At 48.2% G+C, this 9140-nt stretch overlaps 1 long non-coding RNA gene across 5 annotated transcripts; it reads right to left on the bottom strand.

Annotated features, from left to right (window-relative positions):
• Positions 1-1712: 1712 nt before the first annotated feature.
• LOC127300145 (uncharacterized) lies at positions 1713-6241 on the bottom strand. 5 transcript variants are annotated; one of them, XR_007850943.2, is made up of 6 exons: positions 5702-6241; positions 5412-5495; positions 4690-4806; positions 4142-4357; positions 3812-3913; positions 1713-3205 (listed from the first exon to the last, which is right to left on the bottom strand). It is a non-coding gene; the product is annotated as an uncharacterized lncRNA (long non-coding RNA). The 5 variants fall into 5 exon arrangements; XR_007850945.2 differs by having other exon boundaries at positions 4690-4773; XR_011745062.1 differs by having other exon boundaries at positions 4690-4767.
• Between the last annotated feature and the right edge of the window lie 2899 nt (positions 6242-9140).

The following is a 9140-nucleotide window of genomic DNA, read 5'->3' as shown; positions in this document are numbered from 1 at the left end:
GCATACAAGACATATGTACGCATGAAACTCATCACACTTGTATACCATTGTTATTTTGCGAATCTATGTGAGTTACCAATTGTATCATAATAGTTATAGCACCCTTATGATTTGAATTTGACATGATAAACATGAGGTTTAACAAATAGACTAAAACTAATTTGGAAATAAAACAGCCCACTAAGGAAACAAATGAATATACCTTTACACACACCACAATAGAACAAAGAATTATATACATCACCTGCGCAAAATCAGTACATATACACTTAGCATCCAACATTCTATTCTATGTCAACACCTAAATATTTTTCAGTAGGCCACTCCACCAGCTGTTGGTTCTCTGACGATTCATCAATGTTGCTATCATTGGAAGGTCTGGGATCAAATGACCCCTAGCAAGAATAGACACAACCCACAAGGTCATGATCTGCTAACTCTCTCGCACTTCACTGCAGAGTTCAACCTTTGAAATTGAAACATACGGGCAATGTATCAGTACCATGATAAAAGTAATACCAAGTACTCCATTAATCTGAAAAGGCAATCTATACTGGGTGGGATAGTATCACTTACGAGCGTACCAATTAGCAAGGCAAAAGGAGCTTGTAAGCTCTCACGACCAACAGTCCATCTGTACCTAGCACAGATCGCACAGCAGGCACACGTCGAAGCATTGTAGCCGCACACACGCATCAGTACCATTTTCCCCGATGAGTAGCAGCGGCAGCAGTACAGTTACATTTATCAACATTCAGAAGTACTCACTCATCCTACACAACCAGCGGCGACGAGAATACAAGATAGAGGAGGAAGAACAGGACGCTGCGCGCAGGACCAAAAGGCGGCAAGCAACGGGCGCTCGACTCCGGCCAGCGGCGCAGTCTCCCAGCTCACGGCGGAGGTAGGACCCATAGGCCGCATCCACAGGGTGGCCGTGGCCATCGGCTTGGTCGCGTCCTCCCCTCGCAGAGGCCGATCCTAACAGAGACCTCTCCGCGCGCATGGAAGCTCTCCAGCGCGACGGTGACGTTGCCAGCCTTTGCCCGTTGGCGTCCTCCGCCGCAAGGCGGTGGTGGTTCGGCTGCGCAGCAAACCAGCCTTTGCCCGTTGGCATCCTCCGCCGAGAGGCGGTGGTGGTTCGGCTGCGCGGCAAACCCGGCCAGCGGAATCCTCGGCTGCGCAGCAGAGGAATCCCCCGCACTACGTCAGGTACCCAAATTGCCGGCACAAAAAAGTGCCGGCAAAGGCACCAAAAGTGTCGGCAAAGTTTTTTCAAGGCATAAAAAAAAGTGCTGCATTTATTCCAGTCGAGGTAGGTCTTTGCCGGCACTTTTTGAAAAATGCCGCTATATGTATGTCAAGGCACAAGGACGGATGCCAGTAATAGCTATTTCAGGCAGTTCAGTTTGTGCCTGTTAAAAGTTTTGCCGGCACTTTTAGTCTGTGCCGTGGAATCTTTTTGCCGGCACTTTTTGAAGATGCCGCGGAATCTTTTTGCTGGCACTTTTCCAAAGATGCCGTGAAATCTCTTTGCCGGCACTTTTCCAGAAATGCCATCCAAACTTTTTGATGGCACTTTTAGAGGATGCCTCCGATTACTTTTTCAGGTTTTTAATTCTGGTGCCGCTGAATATTTTCTTAGGCATTGTTTAAGTTGCTATACTGTCTGCAAATATTCAAGCAATCTAGCAGTCAAGCATACATCAAACTCAAGAAGTCAAACAATGTTTAACAATATTTTCAAGCAGTCTAGGTCTCAAACCAACATTCTGAAACATTCAAGGGTTCACAATCGAGGCATCTAATTTACATGACCAATAGGGTCCATCTCCACATCATGAACAACATGGTTCGAAACCATTAGATAAAATACACAACAAGGTTCATCTAACAGGGTTCATCTAACTGGCTTCCATCTTACTCCAACAGGGTTCTCAATTTTCCTCATTTGTTCCCGATTTGCTGCTTGTTCCTCCAATGTCAGCACAGTACCATCATATCTAGAATAAACAGACACAGACCAAACATGACAAAAGTAGCGATGTTTCTTACCCATTGCGAAAATAAAATCAAATTGCAGCAACTAGTAAGTAGGAACACATTAAATTTACCAAGTACATAGGTACCTTGGTATACAGAATAGAAAGTATATATATTTATAGTAAAAACCAGTGAGCTCAGGCACTGGTTGGTACTCGATGACCCTGTTTATTGGGCCTCATGTTTTAGCTTGTGGTGCTTCTAGTCCTCCGGAAGCACCAACTCAACAAACATCAAGTGATTTTGAGGCATAAGCATTTCATTACAGGAAAGATATTACAGCAAATTCTATTACAGTACACAAAAAATCATTTGCAGCAACTAAATATCAGCTGGTTCTACACAGGTAATAGTCCAAAACTGAACATAATGGCTTAAAGAATTTTTTTTTTCCTCGAACAATACCTTGTATCGAAATATACATAGAGAGCGAAACCTCAAGAGAATTATAACATAACTCCCTTTATCTTAACCATGCTTTGTTACAGCAAATTCTATTACAGGAAATATATTAGACAGTTAAACAGGGTCATTAGACAGTTAAGGCTCCCTTTATCCTTTCAATGTATTATAACATAACTGAGCAGATGAATAAGAATTAGGGAGGTTTGCTTAACCATGCTATGTTGGTTCTCACCAATGGGGTGGTATAAATTGAAGACATTAACCATGCTTAAAGTGGCTAAAAAGTAGGTCGTGCATTACAGAAAACTTGGGTCTATAGGAAAAAGTATATAGTAGTAGACTTTAAGCAACGAAGCATCATTTATACCTCGCCTCAAATCTTGTCAATGACAATGCAATTTTGGCATAACACATGTGAAAAAACCAAGCATTCATGCATAGGTGGGAAGAACGGGAACACTCAATTAGTATTCATTGTGCAAAATAACATGGTACAACTCTATATCTTTTAAATCCCCGGTTTGCAAATACGTGGTAGATGTATTATTCCAAACAGCTGAAAACATAAAGAAGCCACATACCATCCTTTTTCAGCATTACTGAACCACCTGAAGCCTTCATAGGTTAGAATAGACATATCTGTGCTAGCCGATGCATAGTAAAATCCATCAGGTGTACTTGTGTTGCTGCTGTTTGGGGGTGTGGCCGACTGGGAACATCGGCAGCAGGCCAGCGGAAGTGAAGCTTCTGGTAGAATCTGCAAGCAAAATGAAAACCCATTATACTTATTTCTAAAACAGTAAACTATAGTTACGAATTGTGAACTGCTATAGACCGGAACAACCTTTGGACGTCAGTAAAATAGTCAAATAAAATGCCTATTTTTTGTTCGAAAAATATTGCAGGGAAGCTACGATACATGAAATCTGGGATCAAGTAGGACAAGTTAACAATCTAGCTAACAATCGGGAGTAAGTTTTCTGCAACTACACCAATAACACGGTCTCGCTCGCTCACTGCTGCAAGGATAAACAAACAAAAACAGGGGAAAACACAATAGCCCGAACCACTGTATTGTCATCAAAATCAGAAACCCATATGCTTTCCCTGGTTATTGTTAGCCACTTAGCCTTACACCTTTTTCGGGGAAAAGGAGCTGCCAAGTCTAAGATAAAACTACATTGCCTCAATTAAATTGAACCCACCAATATCTAAGATAAAATTACTGTACTGTCAATTCAGGTTTCAAACATAAACTACTCCCATATGCTTTCCCTGGTTATTTTCTTGCAAAGATATCCTTTCGCTAACTGTATCAAGCTAATAAATTAACTCATGAAAGCAATTTAAAGCGGGAATTTACCTGCTCTTAAGTGCTTGCAGTGTTTCTTCATCAGATGATATTGGATGACTAGAGCTGTTGTCATGATTACTGCTTAACCCAAGTAACCTTTTCCTTCAGCGCCTGAAAATGCATGCTAGACTTAATAAAAAGACACTACAAATTATTGTATTTAATTCGGTTCACACATGTGGGTAGGGCAATGGGTGTACAACGCACTTGTTTTGACATCTTTGGCATGCTAAAGTAATGCATTTCATCTTGATAATAATTGTTCATAACTCACTGTTGAGCATGTAACAGAGGTTCAGGACCAGTGGCCTGGCCACTGAGGTCGTTTATAATACTCACCGGGTACTCTCTGGCTTAGGATCATCTAGCGCGTGGTTTTGTGGTTGTGTAGCTAGGTCTTCAGCTGAGAGAGGTGCCTCTGGAACTTTTGTCCTCTTCTTGGAATTCCTGAGGCCTAGCTGTGTAAGCTTTCGAGAAATTTGAGCCAAAGATATCTTTCCACTGGGATCTAAAGCTTCAACAATTAGATGGGTGCATTTACGGTCATCCTTATATCTGCAATATGAAAGGCAGCATGTGATTCACTAAAGAGGAGCCAAATAAATTAATCAATACTAAAATGAAGCTTCTGCTCACAAGATAGCAACTTATCCAACTACTGTATGCAAAACATCCATGTCCGTCTTCTCGACGGTTTTCTTCTAATATATTATGACGCATGCTTTGGCATGTGTTCGAGAAAAAAAAAACAAAGCAAGTGATATGGCTCTTATCTGCAACTGTATACAAGTGCAGCTTGAATGAATGGATAATGTGACACATCAAGTGATAATGCCGATAATGTGACACATCAAGTGATAATGAGTCATCGGCTCATCGCCACTCACCTTGGTCCTATGGAGGTGTAGTAGTTTGAAGACCTGCAGATCGTAGACTGAGGCTGTTAGGTCGCCGCTATTGAGATCCTACAGCTTGACTCATAAACAAAAATGTCATCTGAAGACCTGTCATGCATAATTCAAGAAAAGATAATGATCTAGAAAAATAGGTTGTGAAGAGAGATGCTCCAGTTGACCCTATATCATTTAAAGCATCGTCGTTTTAAATATATAACATCCATTTAGGCTCCTAATGAAACGACTCTAAACATTCCGTAAGCATAACGACCAATGTGAAGTCCAAAAGGAAAAAAACATGATGGCTACAAAATTAATGGATGTATACATGAACATCAAAACAAATCCAGGCCATAGTATTTATTTTAATGCAAGGATACAGAACTGCTCTATAAAACTCAGAAACCTACAACTAAGGTTATTTTAACTCGAAACAATCCAGTGAGGGGGAGAAACATGATGAACTTAAGGCCAGTGGTACAGAACTGCTCCATGAAACAATCCATTAAAAAGTTCACTTCTATAAATACTCAGTCTTCGAGTTAGCAATCCAAATAATATGGCACCATCATCTATGCCAACACTGACCAGATACTTAAAACTTTGGCTGTCATTCATCTCTGATCAGTGCAAGCAGCCAAGCACACAATATGCACTTAAGTAAAGCAGGAACAAACTAAGGCAGAGAAAAGACATAGAAAAGGGAACCTTACCTTCAGGTTGAGTAGGTGCACGTAGGTGAAAAATTGAAGCTCTTAGTGGCCACCAACACAACCCCACCTCACTATGTCCCATCCCTGCCATTATCGATTCAATATTAGATAATTTTCTTCTGCTACCTATTTGGTTCCATGGCGAGAGCTCAGCCTGGAGAGAGGCACTTCCAATTCATCCAGGATCATCCTCCTCAAATCCTGAGCAAGTAACTGGCCAAAGGAGGCATCTAGAGACAAGAGGAGGGAGTGGGAGGGGGAAGGGGGCCTGCCCAAAATTGGGGACGTACCCAAGGATCTGCGCTGATGCTTGTCTACTCGCCCCCCTGGATACTCCGCGCGGGCTGCGCTGCTCGCTGCCGCTGAAGAGGGACCACGAGCTCGGGGTCGCTGGTGGTCGGGGAGGCACCATGTCACCAACGCCATCGTGCTCGGGATCGAGCTAGCGCAGGCCACGCCGTTAACACGCTCCGGATCGGGCTCAAGGGAGAGGAGGCTCCGTTAGTTGTCGACGAGAGGGCGGCCACGACGGGGTGCAGCGCAGGCCCCCGCACGAGATGGGTAGGAAGGCGCCGTGTGAGGGCTCGCGACCGTGACGAACCCCACGGCTAGGGTTAGTCGCGTCGTCGTGCTCAAGGGCGGAAAGGAGGGGCGCGGCCGCGCGGGTAGGGATCCGGTGGAGGGGACCAAGATGAAGCTCGCTCAGTGCGTGGAGGCGGTGAATGCGGCCGCCGTTGGACTGCACGTCGGCGAGCGGCGCACTGGGGAACCGAGGACGCGTGCGAGAGAGAGAGAGGGGTAGGTGGGGGAAAGGAGAATGGGAGGGATTTTGCATTTAGACCCTTCAAAAAATAATTTGGGGGGTGGGAATGCCGGCACTTTTTTCCAAATGCCAGTATACATCAACATTGACCGGAAAATTCTTGGTTGAACCGGGCGGCACATGCTCCCGGCGGAAATCAGCTTTCCATTGGTCCATGTAGGTAGTGGGGCCTGCTACAGACCGCACTTTTGGAAAACTGCCGTGAAAAGTACTCCGTACCAGCACTTTGGTATAAAATGCCAGTAATAAGCAACATTGCAGGCACTTTTTTAAAACTGCCGCGAAAAAATATGCCGGCACTTTAGTAAAATACCAGTAATAATCTAACATTAATGGCACTACTTAAAAAATGCCAATAATTAGATGGTAATTTGAGGCACTAATCAAAAAGTGCCGCTAAACACTAGCTTTAGTGGCATATTTGTAATGTGCCGGCAAGAAAAGTGCCGGCAATACCGGCATGTGAGGTAGTGCCGGCAGGAGATTTCCTGCCGATGGCCACGCACACTGTTGATCGGCAGCGCGCGGTCTTGACCTGGTCTCGGCGGCAACGGAGCCACGGCGCGTGGTCTTGACCTGGTCCCGTGGGTTGGCTTGGTAATTTGTTTGGAAAACGCTGTCAATCCCCCGGGGGATCGTGTCGTTCCATCGTCCGCCTTGCTGGCATGCCGAATGCCCAAAAAACTGCGGTAGTTGGAGGGCCCACCATAAGCCTTAGTATCTGTTTAGGCCGTTCTCCACACGGTTTCCTTTCATCATGGTCTTTTTTCTCTCTCCCATCTTCCGCAAAAGCATCGACCGCCATGATTCTCTCGGCCTGCTGCCGCGCCATGGCACCTGCTGGCTCCAGCAACTCTCCCTCGCCACCTCAACGCTGCCGACCCCGAGCGCCGGCAGAAAATCCTTCCTAGCGCGCCGCCCACCTCCTCCCCTGCATCGCGATCGGCGGCGGCACCCCGCGCCTCCACCTGGATCCCGGCGATCGGCGGCGTATTGCGCTCACGCAATACGGCAGCTCGGTGCCTCCGCACTGGACCTCGACGGTGCTGCAGAGGTATCCCGACGTCTGCTACATCTGGGTGAGCGGCAGCGACGTCTGCTACCAAAGGTTGGCGGTGCTGCTACTACCGGCCGCAACGTCTGCTACAAAAGGCTGGCGGTGCTTCTACTGCCGCTCGCGACATCTGCTACCACATGTTGGCGACGCTGCTACTACCGGCCGCGACGTCTGCTACAAAAGGCTGGCGGTGCTGCTACTACCGGTCGCGATATCTGCTACCACATGCTGGCGGCGCTGCTACTACCGGCGGCGACTTCTGCTACCAAAGGCTGGTGGTGCTGCTACTACCGGTCGCAACATCTGCTACCACATGTTGGCGGCTGCTACTACCGGCGGCGACTTCTGCTACCAAAGGCTGGCGGTGCTGCTACTACCGGTCGCAACATCTGCTACCACATGCTGGCGGCGCTGCTACTACCGGCGGCGACGTCTGCTACGCCCGGGTGGCGGGTGGCGCTGCTACCTCCGGCCCGGTGGCGCTGCTGCAAACGACGGCGACTTCTGCGTCCGAGCGGCAGCGCTTCTACCTCCGGGCGGCGGCACTGCTACTACGGGCGGCGACGTCTGCTACGTCGGCGGCACTGCTACCTCCGACCTGGTGGCGCTGCTACAAGCGACGGCGGCACTGCTGCAAGCGACAACGACTTCTACGTCCGAGCTGCGACGCTGCTACCTTCGGCCGGCGGTGACGCTGCTACCTTTGGCCGGCGGCGAACATTGTCATGGCCAGCGAGTTCTATCACCGGAGCCAGCGACAGGGGCGGTAGGAGTTGCGGCCCGTCCATGTGCTTCATTTGTCTGTGTGCCCTGTTTTTTTCCGGCGTGGAGTGGAAAACGAATAAGGAGTATGTGGACACATGTCAATCGATGAAGCCGGGGGATCGGGAGTTCTGATCCCCGGGGGACGCTCAGCACGGCCCAATTTGTTTTCCTCAGCGCTGCTTTTTTCTTCAGTCGGGATGCGTACGGGTCGGATTGCAATTTAATAGTTATGATTTTCCGGTTTTGGCCCAGATGGCGATACAAAAACTTAGAAAGTGTGTTCCCAACTTGTATTTCACGTGTAAATTCATACACAATCGTTTTGACTTGTGAGGCCAACGCTGGAAACATGCACAGGTCCAGGTTTGAACATTAGCAGAAAACTCCATATGTTAGTCTCAATACCCCAAAAAGTTGATCAATCAAAAGAGGCAATCCTGAAAATCCTCTGTTCTGGCACTGGCACCGGCACCGGAGGGGTATATTCGGCGTCTCCATCTCCCCGCGGCGACAGCAGTACAGCACCCCGCGGGGATCACCGCCGATGGCTATGCGGTAGGAGAAGATGAGGTTCTGGATGTGTCTCTCTTTGCAATGTAGTATGGCTGCGTCTGGTCGTACTTGGACAGCACGTCCACCAGGCTGTCTGGGCGCGTCGACCACCTGGGCGTTGTCGTTCCGTGGCGATGGCGGTGGAGGAGTGATTCATTAACCTGAAGAGACGCGGACTACGGAAGGGGACAATGGCGCCATGCTGCAGGTAAAGCCGTAAAGGGATTCCACGCCATGTACGGGTCAAAGAATGCGGGGGACAAGTACGGCGCGAGCAGGTCGCTGGCGAGCTCGACGCCTCGACCCGGCGTGCGGCGAGGAGGTCCTGCTCGCCGCCATGGACGCCGCGGCCGCGCACCTGGACTGGACGTGCCTGTCCGCGCCGTAACCTTGTCGGTCTCGCGGGTTGGCAACAGAGCCTTGTGGGACTGCCTCACGTCCTCGGCATCCTAAGCGTTGTCGTCAGGCAGGGACGGAGCTGCATGCATGGTAGTGGTGTCAGCAGCGGAGCGGGGACGGCGCAGGACGTCTC

The sequence above is a fragment of the Lolium perenne genome, chromosome 5, assembly GCF_019359855.2.
Source record: "Lolium perenne isolate Kyuss_39 chromosome 5, Kyuss_2.0, whole genome shotgun sequence".
Taxonomy (NCBI): Eukaryota; Viridiplantae; Streptophyta; class Magnoliopsida; order Poales; family Poaceae; genus Lolium; species Lolium perenne.
Note: the sequence above shows the minus strand (reverse complement) of the source record. Positions and strands in the feature narration are given on the sequence as shown.